Genomic DNA, 13,162 nt, shown 5'->3' with positions numbered 1-13,162 from the left:
AGAGAACTTCTTTCTCTTTGTTATCGGAGGATATTTCCTTTGGCCCTATAGTCTTCAAAGGGATCCGAAATATCTGTTCTCAGATTCCACAGAAATACGGCTAGCAAATAGATCCACGAAACACAGATGTAACTCTGCGAGATGAATTAACAGAACCCTAAGCAGTTTCTCAGAACGCTTCTTTCTAGATTTCATCTGAGGATATTTAGTTTTTCACCATAGCCATCTAAGGGCTTCCGAACATCACATTGCCAATTCCACGAGAACTGTCTTAGCGAAAGGCTAGTTGAGGGGAAAGCTGTAACTCTGGGGCATGATTTCACAGAACACAAAGAAGTTTCTAAGAAAGCTTCTTTCTCTTTTTTATCGGAGGATATTTCCTTTGGCCCTATAGTCTTCAAAGTAATCCGAAATATCTGTTCTCAGATTCCACAGAAATAAGGTTAGCAAAGAGATCCACGAAATACAGATGTAACTGTGTGAGTGGAAGTCACACATCACAGAGCAGTTTCTCAGAAAGCTTGTTTCCAGATTTCCACTGAGGATATTTCCTTTTTCACCATAGCCCTGTAGGGTCTTCCAAATATCACTTTGCCAATTCCAAAAGAACTGTCTTAGCGAAAGGCTTCTTGTAGGGAAAGCTCTACCTCTGTGAGATGATTTCACAGAACCCAAACAAGGTCCTCAGAAAGCTTCTTTGTCTTTGTTATCCGAGGATATTTCCTTGGGCCCTATAGTCTTCAAAGGGATCCGATATATGAGTTCTCGTATTGCACAGAAATAAGGCTAGCAAACAGATCCACGAAATACAGATGTAACTTTGTGAGTGGAAGTCACATATCTCAAAGGAGTTTCCCTGAAAGCTTCTTTCCAGTTTTTCTCTGAGGATATTTTTTTTTTCACCATAGACCTCTATGGGCTTGCAAATATCACTTTGCTAATTCCACAAGAACAGGCTTAGCGAACGGCTCCTTGAGGGGAAAGATGTCACTCTGTGATATGAATTAACAGAATACTAAGCAGTTTCTTAGAATGTTTCTTTCCAGATTTCATCTGAGGATATTTCCTTTTTCACCATAGCCCTCTATGGGCATCGAAATATCACTTTGCAAATTCCACAAGAACAGGCTTAGCGAAAGGCTTCTTGAGAGCAAAGCTGTAACTCTGTGATATGATTTCACACAACACAAAGGAGTTTCTCAGAAAGCTTCTTTCTCTTTGTTATCGGAGGATATTTCCTTTGGCCCTATAGTCTTCAGAAGGATCCGAAATATCCGTTCTCAGATTCCACAGAAATAAGGATTGAAAAGAGATCCACGAAATACAGATGGAACTCTGTGAGTGGTAGTCACACACCACAAAGCAGTTTCTCAGAAAGATTCTTTCCAGTTTTTCTCTGAGGATATTTTCGTTTTCACCGTATCCCTCTATGGGCTTTCAAATATCACTTTGCAAATTCCACAAGAACAGGCTTAGCGGACGGCTTCTTCAGGAAAAAGCTGTAACTATGTGAGATGAATTATCAGAACACTAAGCAGTTTCTCAGAAAGCTTCTTTCCAGATTTCATCTGAGGATATTTCCGTTTTCACCGTAGCCCACTATGGGCATCGAAATATCACTTTGGAAATTCCACAAGAACAGACTCAACGAAAGTCTTCTTTAGGGGGAGCTGTAACTCTCTGAGATGATTTCAGAGAACACATAGAAGTTTCTCAGAGAGCTTCTTTCCCTTTATTATCAGAGGATAATTCCTTTGGTCCTATAGTCTTCGAAGGAATCCGAAATATCCGTTCTCAGATTCCACAGAAATGAGGCTAGCAAAGAGATCCATGAAATACAGATGTAACTCTGTGAGATGAATTAACAGAACACTAAGCAGTTTCTCCGAAAGCTTCTTTCCAGATTTCATCGGAGGATATTTCCTTTTTCACCATAGCCCTCTATGGGCTTCCAAATATCACTTTGCCAATTCCACAAGAACTCTCTTAGCGAAAGGATTCTTGAGGGGAAAGCTGTAACTCTGTGAGATGATTTCACAGAACACAAAAAGTTTCTCAGAAAGCTTCTTTCTCTTTGTTATCGGAAGATATTTCCTTAGGCCCCATAGACTTCAAATGGATTCGAAATATCAGTTCTCAGATTCCACAGAAATAAGGCTAGCAAACAGATCCACGAAATACAGATGTAACTCTGTGAGTGGAAGTCACACAACACAAAGCAGTTTCTCAGAAAGCTTCTTTCCAGATTTTCTCTGAGGATATTTTCTTTTTCACCATAGCCCTTTATGGGCTTCCAAATATCACTTTGCAAATTCCACAAGAACAGGCTAAGCGAACGGATTCTTCAGAGGATAGCTGTAACACTGTGAGATGAATTCACAGAACATTAAGCGGTTACTTAGAAAGATTCTTTCCAACTTCATGTGGGGATATTTCCTTTTACACCGTAGCCCTCTATGGGAATCGAAATATCACTTTGCAAATTCCATAAGAACAGGCTTAGCGAAAGACTTCTTGAGGGGAAAGCTGTAACTCTGTGAGATGATTTCACAGAACACAAAGAAGTTACTCAGAAAGATTCTTTCTTTTTGTTATCAGAAGATATTTACTTTGGCCCTATACTCTTCAAAGGATCCAAAATATCAGTTCTCAGATTCCACAGAAATAAGGCTAGCAAACAGATCCACGAAATATACATGTAACTCTGAGAGTGGAAGTCACAAATCACAAAGCAGTTTCTCAGAAAGCTTCTTTCCAGTTTTTCGCTGAGAATATTTTCTTTTCCACCATAGCCCTCTATGGGCTTCCAAATATCACTTTGCCAATTCCACAAGAACAGTCTTAGGGAACCCTTTCTAGAGGGGAAAGCTGTAACTCTCTGAGGTGCATTCACAAAACACTAAGCACTTTCTCAGAAACCTTTTTTCCAGATTTCTTTTGAGGATATTTCCTTTTTCACCATAGCCCTCTATGTTCATCGAAATATCACTTTACAAATTCCACAAGAACAGGCTTAGCGAAAGGCTTCTTGAGGGGAAAGCCGTAACTCTTTGAGATGATTTCACAGAACACGCAGAAGTTTGTAAGAAAGCTTCTTTCTCTTTGTTATCGGAAGATATTTCCTTTGGCCCTATAGACTTCAAAGGGATTCGAAATATCAGTTCTCAGATTCCACAGAAATAAGGCTAGCAAGCAGATCCAAGAAATACAGATGTAACTCTGTGAGTGGAAGTCACACATCACAAAGCAGTTTCTCGGAAACCTTCTTTCCAATTTTTGTGAGGATATTTTCTTTTTCGCCACAGCCATCTATAGCCTTCCAAATATCACTTTGCAAATTCCACAAGAACAGGATTGGCGAACCGCTTCCTGAGGACAAAGCTGTAATTCTGTGAGATGCATTCACAGAACATTAATCAGTTTCTCAGAAAGCTTCTTTCCAGTTTTCATGTGAGGATATTTCCTTTTGCACCGTAGCCCTCTATGGGCATCGAAATATCACTTTACAAATTCCACAAGCACAGGCTTAACGAAAGGCATATTGAGGGGAAAGCTGTAACTCTGTGAGATGATTTCACAGAACACAAACAAGTTTCTGAGAAACATTCTTCCTCTTTGTTACCAGAGGATATTTCCTTTGGTCGTATAGTCTTCAAAGGGATCAGAAACATCAGTTGTCACATTCCACAGAAATAAGGCTAGCAAACACATCCATGAAACACAGATGTAACTCTGTAAGTGGAAATCACACATCACAAAGCAGTTTCTCAGAAAGCTTCTTTCCAGTTTTTCTCTGCGGATATTTTATTTTTCACCGTAGCCCTCTATGGGCTTCCAAATATCACTTTGCAAATTCCACAAGAACAGGCTTAGCGAAGGGATTCTTGAGGGAAAAGCTGTAACTCTGTGATATGAATTCACAGAACACTAATCGGTCTCAGAAAACTTCTTTCCAGTTTCATCTGAGGATATTTCCTTTTTCACCGTAGCCCTCTATGGACATCGAAATATCACTTTGCAAATAACACAAGAACAGGCTTAGGGAAAGACTGCTTGAGGGGAAAGCTGTAACTCTGTGAGATGATTTCACAGAACACAAAGAAGTTTCTCAGAAAGCTTCTTTCTCTTTGTTATCAGAGGATATTTCCTTTGGCCCTATAGTCTTCAAAGGGATCCGAAATATCAGTTCTCAGATTCCACAGACATAAGGCTAGTAGACAGATCCACGAAACACAGATGTAACTCTGTGAGTGGAAGTCACACATCACAAAGCAGTTTCTCAGGAAGCTTCTTTCCAGTTTTTCTCTGATGATATTTTCTTTTTCAACATAGCCCTTTATGGGCTTCCAAATATCACTTTGCAAATTCCACAAGAACAGGCTAAGCGAACGGATTCTTCAGGGGAAAGCTGTAACACTGTGAGATGAATTCACAGAACACTAAGCAGTTTCTCAGAAAGCTTCTTTCAAGATTTCATCTGAGGATATTTCCTTTTTCACCGTAGCCCTCTATGGACATCGAAAAATCACTTTACAAATTCCACAAGAACAGGCTTAACGAAAGGCATATTTAGGGGAAAGCTGTAACTCTGTGAGATGATTTCACAGAACACAAACAAGTTTCTCAGAAAGCTTCTTTGTCTTTGATATCAGAGAATATTTCCTTTGGCCGTATAGTCTTCAAAGGGATCTGAAACCTCAGTTGTCACATTCCACAGAAATAAGGCTAGGAAACAGATCCAAGAAATACAGATGTAACTCTGTGAGTGGGAGTCACACATCACAAAGCAGATTCTCAGAAAGCTTCTTTCCAGTTTTTCTCTGAGGATATTTTCTTTTTCACCATAGCCCTCTATGGGCTTCCAAATATCACATTGCAAATTCCACAAGAACAGGCTTAGCGAACGTATTCTTCAGGGGAATGCTGTAACCCTGTGACATGAATTCACAGAACACTAAGCGCTTACTCAGAAAGCTTCTTTCCAATTTCATGTGAGGATATTTCCTTTTTCACCGTAGCCCTCTATGGGCATCGAAATATCACTTTGCAAATTCCACAAGAACAGGCTTAGCGAAAGGTGTCTTGAGGAGAAAGCTGGAACTCTGTGAGATGATTTCACAGAACACAGAGAAGTTTCTCAGAAAGCTTCTTTCTCTTTGTTATCAGAGGATATTTCCTTTGGCCCTATAGTCTTCAAAGGGATCCGAAATATCAATTCTCAGATTCCACAGAAATAAAGTTAGCAAACAGATCTACGAAATACAGATGTCACTCTGTGAGTGGAAGTCACACATCACAATGCAGTTTCTCAGAAATCTTCTTTCCAGTTTTTCTCTGAGGATACATTCTTTTTCACCATAGCCCTCTATGGGCTTCAAAATATCACTTTGCAAATTCCACAGGAACAGGCTTAGAGAACGGCTTCTTGAAGGGAAAGTTGTAACCCTGTGAGATGAATTCACAGAACACTAAGCAGTTTCTCAGAAAGCTTCTTTCCAGATTTCATCTGAGGATATTTGCTTTTTCACGGTAGCCCTCTATCGGCATCGAAATATCACTTTGCAAATTCCACAAGAACAGGCTTAGCGAAACGCTTCTTGAGGGGAAAGCTGTAACTCTGTGAGATGAATTAAGAGAACACTATGCAGTTTCTCAGAAAGTTTCCTTCCAGATTTCATCTGAGGATATTTCCTTTTTCACCATAGCCCTCTGTTGGCTTCCAAATATCATTTTGCCAATTCCATAAGAACTGTCTTAGCGAAAGTCTTCTTGAGGGGAGAGCTGTAACTCTGTGAGATTATTTCACAGAACACTGAGAAGTTTCTCAGAAAGCTTCTTTCTCTTTGTTATCGGAGGATATTTCCTTTGGCCCTATAGTCTTCAAAGGGATCCGAAATATCCGTTCTGATATTCCACGGAAATAAGGCTACCAAACAGATGCACGTAATACAGATGTAACTCTGCGAGTGGAAGTAACGCATCACAAAGCAGTTTCTCAGAAACCTTCTTTCCAGTTTTTCTCTGAGGATATTTTCTTTTTCACCATAGCCCTCTATGGGCTTCCAAATATCACTTTGCAAATTCCAAAACAACAGGCTTAGCAATCGGCTTCTTGAGTGGAAAGCTATAACTCTGTGAGATGAATTAACAGAACACTAAGCAGTTTCTCAGAAAGCTTCTTTCCAGATTTCATCTGAGGATATTTCCTTTTCCACGGTAGCCCTCTATGGGCATCGAAATATCACTTTGCAAATTCCTCAAGAACAGGCTTAGCGAAAGGCTTCTTGAGGGGAAGGTGTAACTCTGTGAGATGATTTCACAGTACACAGAGAAGTTTCTCATAAAGCTTCTTTCCCTTTATTATCGGAGGATATTTCCTTTGGCCCCATAGTCTTCAAAGGGATCCGAAATATCAGTTCCCAGATTCCACAGTAATAAGGCTAGCAGACAGATTGACGAAATACAGATATAACTCTGTGAGTGGAAGTCACACATCACAAAGCAGTTACTCAGAAAGCTTCTTTCCAGTTTTACTCTGAGGATAATTTCTTTTTCACCATAGCCCTCCATGGGCTTCCAAATATCACTTTGGAAATTCCACAACAACAGGGTTAGCGAACCGCTTCTTGAGGGGAAAGCTGTAACCCTATTAGATGCATTCACAGAACACTAAGCAGTTTCTCAGAAAGCTTCTTTCCAGATTTCATTTGAGGATGTTTCCTTCTTCACCAAAGCCCTCTATGGGCATCGAAATATCGCTTTGCAAATTCCACAAGAACAGGCTTAGCGAAAGGCATCTTGACTGGAAAGCTGTAAGTCTGTAACATGATTTCACAGAACACAAAGAAGTTTCTCAGAAAGCTTCTTTCTCTTTGTTATCAGAGGATATTTCCTTGGGCCCTATAGTCTTCAAAGGGATCCGAACCATCATTTGTCAGATTCTCCAGAAATAAGGCTAGCAAACAGATCCACGAAATACAGATGTAACTCTGTCAGTGGAAGTCACACATCACAAAGCAGTTTCTCAGAAAGCTTCTTTCCAGTTTTTCTCTGAGGGTATTTTCTTTTTCACCATAGCTCTCTATGGGCGTCCAAATATCACATTGCAAATTCCACAAGAACAGGCTTAGCGAACGGCTTCTTCAGGACAAAGATGTAACACTGTGAGATGAATTCACAGAACACTAAGCGGTTACTCAAAAAGCTTCTTTCCAATTTCATGTGAGGATATTTCCTTTTTCACCATAGCCCTCTATGGGCTTCAAAATATCACTTTGCAACTTCCACAAGAAGAGGCTTAGCGAACGGCTTATCCAGGGAAAAGCTGTAACTCTGTGAGATGAATTCAAAGAACACTAATCTGTCTCAGAAAGCTTCTTTCCAGATTTCATCTGAGGATATTTTCTTTTTCACCATAGCCCTTTATGGGCTTCCAAATATCACTTTGTGAATTCCACAAGAACAGGCTTAGCGAAAGGCATATTTAGGGGACAGCTGTAACTCTGTGAGATGATTTCACAGAACACAAGGAAGTTTCTCAGAGACATTCTTTCCCTTTATTATCAGAGGATATTTCCTTTGGTCGTATAGTCTTCAAAGGGATCAAAAATATCCGTTGTCAGATTCCACAGAAATAAGGCTAGCAAACAGATCCACGAAATACTGATGAAACTCTCTGAGTAGAAGTCACACATCAGAAAGCAGTTTCTCAGAAACCTTCTTTCCAGTTTTTATCTGAGGATATTTTATTTTTCACCATAGCCCTCTATGGGCTTCCAAATATCACTTTGGAAATTCCACAAGAACAGGATTAGCGAATGGCTTCTTGAGGGGAAAGCTGTAACTCTGTGAGATTAATTAACGGAACACTAAGAAGTTTCTCAGAAAGGTTCTTTACAGATTTCATCGGAGGATATTTCGTTTTTCACCGCAGCCCTCTATGGGCATCGAAATATCACATTGCAAATTCCGCAAGAACAGCCTTAACGAAAGGCATATTGAGGGGAAAGCTGTAACTCTGTGAGATGATTTCACAGAACACAAACAAGTTTCTCAGAAAGATTCTTCCTCTTTGTTATCAGAGGATATTTCCTTTGGTCGTATAGTCTTCAAAGGGATCCGAAATATCTCTTCTCAGATTCCACAGAAATAAAGCTAACAGAAGTAACTCTGTGAGTGGAAGTTCCACATCACAGAGCAGTGTATCAGAAAGGTTCTTTCTAGTTTTTCTCTGAGGATATTTTCTTTTTCACCATAGCCCTCTTTGGGCTTTCAAATATCCCTTTGCCAATTAAACAAGAACTGTCTTAGCGAGCAGCTTCTTGAGGGCAAAGCTGTAGCTCTGTGAGATGATTTCACAGAACACAAAGAAGCTCTCAGAAAGCTTCTTTCTCTTTGTTATCGGAGGATATTTCCTTTGGCCCTATAGTCTTCAAAGGGATCCGAAATATCTGTTCTCAGATTCCACAGAAATACGGCTAGCAAAGAGACCCACGAAATACAGATGTAACTCTGTGAGTGGAAGTCACACATCACAGAGCAGTTTCTCAGAAAACTTCTTTGCAGTTTTTCTCTGAGGATATTTTCTTTTTCACCATAGCCCTCTATGGGCTTCGAAATATCACTTTGCGAATTCCACAAGAACAGGCTTAGCGAACGGCTTCTTGAGGGGAAAGCTGTACCTCTGTGAGATGAATTAAGAGAACACTAAGCAGTTTCTCAGAGGATATTTCCTATTTCACCGCAGCCCTCTATGGGCTTCTAAATATCACTTTGCCATTCCACAAGAACTGTGTTAGCGAAAGGCTTCTTGAGGATAAGACTGTAACTCTGTGAGATCATTTTAAAGAAAACAAAGAAGTTTCTCAGAAAGCTTCTTTCCAGTTTTTCTCTGAGGATATTTCCTTTTTCACCATAGCGCTCTATGGACTTCTAAATATCACTTTTCCAATTCCACAAGAGCTGTGTTAGCGAAAGGCTCTTGAGGGGAAAACAGTAAGTCTGTGAGATGATTTCACAGAAACAAAAAGAAATTTCTGAGAAAGCTTCTTTCTCTTTGTTATCGCAGGATATTTCCTTTGGCCCTTTAGCCTTCAAAGGCATCTGAAATATCTGTTCTAAGATTCCAGAGAAATAAGGCTAGGAAACAGATCCATGAAATACAGATGTATCTCTGTGAGTGGAAGTCACACATCACAGACCTGTTTCTCAGAAAGCTTCTTTCCAGTTTTTCTCTGACGATATTTTCTTTTTCACCATAGCCCTCTATGGGCTGCCAAATATCACTTTGCGAATTCCACAAAAACAGGCTTCGCGAGCGGCTTCTAGAGGGGAAAGCTGTAACTCTGTGAGATGAATTAACAGAACACTAAGCAGTTTCTCAAAAAGCTTCCTTACAGATTTCATCTGAGGATATTTCCTTTTTCACCGTAGCCCTCTGTGGGCTTCCAAATATCACTTTTCCAATTCCACAAGAGCTGTCTCAGCGAAAGGCTTCTTGAGGGGAAAGCTGTAAGCCTGTGAGATGATTTCACAGAAAACGAAGAAGTTTCTCTGAAAGCTTCTCTCTCTTTGTTATCGTAGTATATTTCCTTTGGCCCTATAGTGTCAAAGGGATCCGAAATATCTGTTCTCAGATTCCACAGAAATAAGGCTAGCAAAGAGATAGACGAAATACAGATGTAACTCTGTGAGCGGATGTCACACATAACAGAGCAGTTTCTCAGAAAGCCTCTGTCCAGTTTTTCTCCGAGGATATTTTCCTTTTCACCATAGCCCTCTATGGGCTTCCAAATATCTCTCTGCGAATTCCACAAGAACAGGCTTAGCGAGCGGCTTCTTGAGGGGAAAGCTGTAACTCTGTTAGATGAATTAACAGTACACTAAGCAGTTTCTCAGAAAGCTTCTTTCCAGATTTCATCTGAGGATATTTCTTTTTCACCATAACCCTCTATGGGCTTCCAAATATCACTTTGCCAATTCCACAAGAGCTGTCTTAGCGAAAGGCTTCTTGAGGGGAAAGCTGTAACTCTGTGAGATCATTTCACAGAACAGAAGTAAGTTTCTCAGAAAGCTTCTTTCTCTTAGTTATCGGAGGATATTTCCTTTGGCCCTGTAGTTTTCAAAGGGATCCCAAATATCTGTTCTCAGCTTCCACAGAAATAAGGCTAGCAAAGAGATCCACGAAATAAAGATGTAACTCTGTGAGTGGAAGTCACATATCACAGAGCAGTTTCTCAGAAAGCTTCTTTCCAGTTTTTCTGTGATTTTTTTTCTTTTTCACCATAGCCCTCTATGGGCTTTCAAATATCACTCTGCGTATTTCACAAGAACAGGCTTAGCGAAAGGCGTCTTGAGGGGAAAGCTGTAACTCTGTGAGATGATTTCAGAGAACACAAATAAGTTTCTCAGAAAGCTTCTTTCTCTTTGTTATCGAGGATATTTCCTTTGGCCCTATATTCTTGAAAGGGATCCCAATATCTATTCTCAGATTCCACAGAAATAAGGCTAGCAAAGAGATCCAGGAAATACAGATGTTACTCTGTGAGTGGAAGTCACACATCACAGAGTAGTTTGTCAGAAAGCCTCTTTCCAGTTTTTCTATGAGGATATTTTCTTTTTCACCATAGCCCTCTAAAGTCTTCCAAATATCAATCTGCGAATTCCACAAGAACAGGCTTAGCGAAAGTCTTCTTGAGGGGAAAGCTGTAACTCTGTGAGATGAATAACAGAACACTAAGCAGTTTCTCAGAAAGCTTCTTTCCAGATTTCATCTGAGGATATTTCCTTTTTCACCATAGCCCTCTATGAGCTTCCAAATATCACTTTGCCTATTCCACAAGAGCTGTCTTAGTGAAAGGCTTCTTGAGGGGTAAGCTGTAACTCTGTGAGATGATTTCACAGAACACAACGAAGTTTCTCAGAAAGCTTCTTTCTCTTTGTTATCGGAGGATATTTCCTTTGGCCCTATAGACTTCAAAGGGATCCGAAATATCTGTTCTCAGAATCCAAAGAAATAAGGCTAGCAAAGAGATCAACGAAATACAGATGTAACTCTGTGAGTGGAAGTCACACATCATAGAGCAGTTTCTCAGAAAGCTTCTTTCCAGTTTTTCTCTGAGGATATTTTCTTTTTCACCATAGCCCTCTAAGGGTTCCAAATATCACTCTGCGAATTCCACAACAACAGGCTTAGCGAGCGGCTTCTTTTTGGAAAAGCTGTAACTGCGTGAGATGAATTAACAGAACACTAAACAGTTTCTCAGAAAGCTTCTTTCCAGATTTCATCGGAGGATATTTCCTTTTTCACCATAGCCCTCTTGGGATTCCAAATATCACTTTGACAATTCCACAAGAACTGTCTTAGCGGAAAGATTCTTGAGGCGAAAGCTGTAACTCTGTGAGATGATTTCACAGAACTTGATGAAGTTTCTCAGAAAGCTTCTTTCTCTTTGTTATCGGTGGCTCTTTCCTTTGGCCCTATAGTCTTCAAAGGGACCCGAAATATCTGTTCTGAGATTCCACAGAAATAAGGCTAACAAAGACATCCACGAAATACAGATATAACTCTGTGAGTGGAAGTCACACCTCACAGAGCAGTTTCTCAGAAAGCTTCTTTCCAGTTTTTCTCTGAGGATATTTTCTTTTTCACCATAGCCCTCTTTGGGCTTCCAAATATCACTCTGCGAATTCCACAAGTACAGGCCTAGCGAGCGGCTAATGAGGGGAAAGCTGTAACTCTGTGAGAAGAATTAACAGAACACTAAGCAGTTTCTCAGAAAGCTTCTTTCCAGATTTCATCTGAGGATATTTCCTTTTTCACCATAGCCCTCTTTGGGCTTCCGAATATCACTTTGCCAATTCCACAAGAAGTGTCTTAGCGAAAGGCGTTTTCAGGGGAAAACTGTAACTCTGTGAGATGACTTCACAGAACAGAAGGAAGTTTCTCAGAAAGCTTCTTTCTCTTTGTTATCGCAGGATATTTCCTTTGGCCCTATAGCCTTCAAAGGTATCCGAAATATCTGTTCTCTGATTCCACAGAAATAAGGCTAGTAAAGAGACCCACGAAATACAGATGTAACTTTGTGAGTGGAAGTCACACATCACAGAGTAGTTTCTCAGAAAGCTTCTTTCCAGTTTTTCTCTGTGGATATTTTCTTTTTTGCCGTAGCCCTCTATGGGCTTCCATATATCACTCTGCGAATTCCACAAGAACAGGCTTAGCGAGCGGCTTCTTGAGGGGAAAGCTGTAACTGTGTGAGGTGAATTAACAGAACACTAAGCAGTTTCTCAGAAAGCTTCTTTCCAGATTTCATCTGAGGATATTTCATTTTTCAACATAGCCCTCTATGGGCTTCCAAATATCACTTTGCGAATTCCACAAGAACAGGCTTAGCGAGCGGCTTCTTGAGGGGAAAACAGTAACTCTGTGAGATGATTTCACAGAAACACAAAGAAGTTTCTCAGAAAGCTTCTTTCTCTTTGTTATCGGGGGATATTTCCTTTGGCCCTATAGTCTTCAAAGGGATCCGAAATATCTGTTCTCAGATTCCACAGAAATAATGCTAGCAAAGTGATCCACGAAATACAGATTTAAATCTGTGAGTGGAAGTCACACATCACAAAGCAGTTTCTCAGAAAGCTTCTTTTCACTTTTTTTCTGTGGATATTTTCTTTTTCACCTTAGCCCTCTATGGGCTTCCAAATATCACTTTGCGAATTCCACAAGAACAGGCTTAGCGAGCGGCTTCTTGAGGGGAAAGCTGTAACTCTGTGAGATGAATTAACAGAACAATAAGTAGTTTCTCAGAAGCTTCTTTCGAGTTTTCATCTGAGGATATTTCCTTTTTCACCATAGCCCTCTATGGGCTTCCAAATATCACTTTGCCAATTCCACAAGAGCTGTCTTACCGAAAGGCTTCTTGAGGGGAAAGCTGTAACTCTGTGAGATGATTTCACAGAACAGAAAGAAGTTTCTGAGAAAGCTTCTTTCTCTTTGTTATCGGAGGATATTTCCTTTGGCCCGATAGTCTTCAAAGGGATCTGAGATATCTGTTCTCAGATTCCACAGAAATAAGGCTAGCAAAGAGATCCACGAAATACAGATGTAACTCTGTGAGTGGAAGTCACACATCACAGAGCAGTTTCTCAGAAAGCTTCTTTC

This window comes from Theropithecus gelada, chromosome 10 (assembly GCF_003255815.1).
Source record: "Theropithecus gelada isolate Dixy chromosome 10, Tgel_1.0, whole genome shotgun sequence".
In the NCBI taxonomy this organism is placed as follows: domain Eukaryota; kingdom Metazoa; phylum Chordata; class Mammalia; order Primates; family Cercopithecidae; genus Theropithecus; species Theropithecus gelada.
The sequence above is the reverse complement of the archived record's forward strand: the minus strand, read 5'-3'. Positions refer to the sequence as shown.